Source organism: Coregonus clupeaformis, unplaced genomic scaffold (assembly GCF_020615455.1).
Source record: "Coregonus clupeaformis isolate EN_2021a unplaced genomic scaffold, ASM2061545v1 scaf2100, whole genome shotgun sequence".
NCBI lineage: Eukaryota > Metazoa > Chordata > Actinopteri > Salmoniformes > Salmonidae > Coregonus > Coregonus clupeaformis.
The window spans coordinates 62,501-65,000 of NW_025535554.1; the positions used below are offsets into that span (position 1 = coordinate 62,501).

Consider the following 2,500-nt stretch of genomic DNA (forward strand, 5'->3'; position numbering starts at 1 on the left):
TCAAGAGGACTGTCACACAGAGGATACACACATCAAGAGGACTGTCACACAGAGGACGCACACATCAAGAGGACTGTCACACAGAGGATACACACACACATCAAGAGGACTGTCATAGAGGATATACACACACATCAAGAGGACTGTCACACAGAGGATACACACACACATCAAGAGGACTGTCATAGAGGATACACACACATCAAGAGGACTGTCACATACAGTGAGGGAAAAAAGTATTTGATCCCCTGCTGATTTTGTACGTTTGCCCACTGACAAAGAAATGATCAGTCTATCATTTTAATGGTAGGTTTATTTGAACAGTGAGAGACAGAATAACAACAACAAAATCCAGAAAAAACGCATGTCAAAAATGTTATATAAATTGATTTGCATTTTAATGAGGGAAATAAGTATTTGACCCCCTCTCAATCAGAAAGATTTCTGGCTCCCAGGTGTCTTTTTTTTACAGGTAACGAGCTGCGATTAGGAGCACACTCTTAAAGGGAGTGCTCCTAATCTCAGTTTGTTACCTGTATAAAAGACACCTGTCCACAGAAGCAATCAATCAATCAGATTCCAAACTCTCCACCATGGCCAAGACCAAAGAGCTCTCCAAGGATGTCAGGGACAAGATTGTAGACCTACACAAGGCTGGAATGGGCTACAAGACCATCGCCAAGCAGCTTGGTGAGAAGGTGACAACAGTTGGTGCGATTATTTCAAATGGAAGAAACACAAAATAACTGTCAATCTCCCTCGGCCTGGGGCTCCATGCAAGATCTCACTTCGTGGAGTTGCAATGATCATGAGAAAGGTGAGGAATCAGCCCAGAACTACACGGGAGGATCTTGTCAATGATCTCAAGGCAGCTGGGACCATAGTCACCAAGAAAACAATTGGTAACACACTACGCCGTGAAGGACTGAAATCCTGCAGCGCCCGCAAGGTCCCCCTGCTCAAGAAAGCACATATACAGGGCCGTCTGAAGTTTGCCAATGAACATCTGAATGATTCAGAGGAGAACTGGGTGAAAGTGTTGTGGTCAGATGAGACCAAAATGGAGCTCTTTGGCATCAACTCAACTCGCCGTGTTTGGAGGAGGAGGAATGCTGCCTATGACCCCAAGAACACCATCCCCACTGTCAAACATGGAGGTGGAAACATTATGCTTTGGGGGTGTTTTTCTGCTAAGGGGACAGGACAACTTCACCGCATCAAAGGGACGATGGACGGGGCCATGTACCGTCAAATCTTGGGTGAGAACCTCCTTCCCTCAGCCAGGGCATTGAAAATGGGTCGTGGATGGGTATTCCAGCATGACAATGACCCAAAACACACGGCCAAGGCAACAAAGGAGTGGCTCAAGAAGAAGCACATTAAGGTCCTGGAGTGGCCTAGCCAGTCTCCAGACCATAATCCCATAGAAAATCTGTGGAGGGAGCTGAAGGTTCGAGTTGCCAAACGTCAGCCTCGAAACCTTAATGACTTGGAGAAGATCTGCAAAGAGGAGTGGGACAAAATCCCTCCTGAGATGTGTGCAAACCTGGTGGCCAACTACAAGAAACGTCTGACCTCTGTGATTGCCAACAAGGGTTTTGCCACCAAGTACAAAGTCATGTTTTGCAGAGGGGGTCAAATACTTATTTCCCTCATTAAAATGCAAATCAATTTATAACATTTTTGAAATGCGTTTTTCTGGATTTTGTTGTTGTTATTCTGTCTCTCACTGTTCAAATAAACCTACCATTAAAATGATAGACTGATCATGTCTTTGTCAGTGGGCAAACGTACAAAATCAGCAGGGGATCAAATACTTTTTTTCCCTCACTGTAGAGGCTACACACACATCAAGAGGACTGTCACACACACACACACACACACTACACACACTACACACACTACACACACACCACACACACACACACTACACACACTACACACACTACACACACACACACTACACACACTACACACACTACACACACTTCACACACTACACACACTACACACACTACACACACTACACACACTACACACACTACACACACTACACACACACACACACACACACACACACTACACACACACACACACACACTACACACACTACACACACTACACACACTTCACACACTACACACACTACACACACTACACACACTTCACACACTACACACTACACACACTACACACACACACACACTACACACACTTCAGCCAGATCGTCTCACACTACACACACACAGGGGCAAATGCAAATTCGGCCAAAACACACAGACACAGAATTATCACTGTGAATCACTAATGTTTATGTGTCCATTAATCCCATAAGGGATGGTTTGCGCCAACTGGCGTTTTGACACGGAAATACAATTCATTCATTAATTCAATCACAATAATACTGTCACCATTGACCGCTGACATTCTGCAAACACACACACGTTAACTGGACTGTCACACGCACATTAAAACACACATTTCAGCCAGCTCAGAGCAG

The 2,500-nt window shown here is 44.8% G+C and overlaps 1 protein-coding gene across 1 annotated transcript in view; it reads right to left on the reverse strand.

Moving 5' to 3' along the window:
- LOC123488258 (trinucleotide repeat-containing gene 6A protein-like) overlaps positions 1-2,500 on the reverse strand; it is a 57,410-nt gene that overhangs the window by 43,117 nt on the left and 11,793 nt on the right.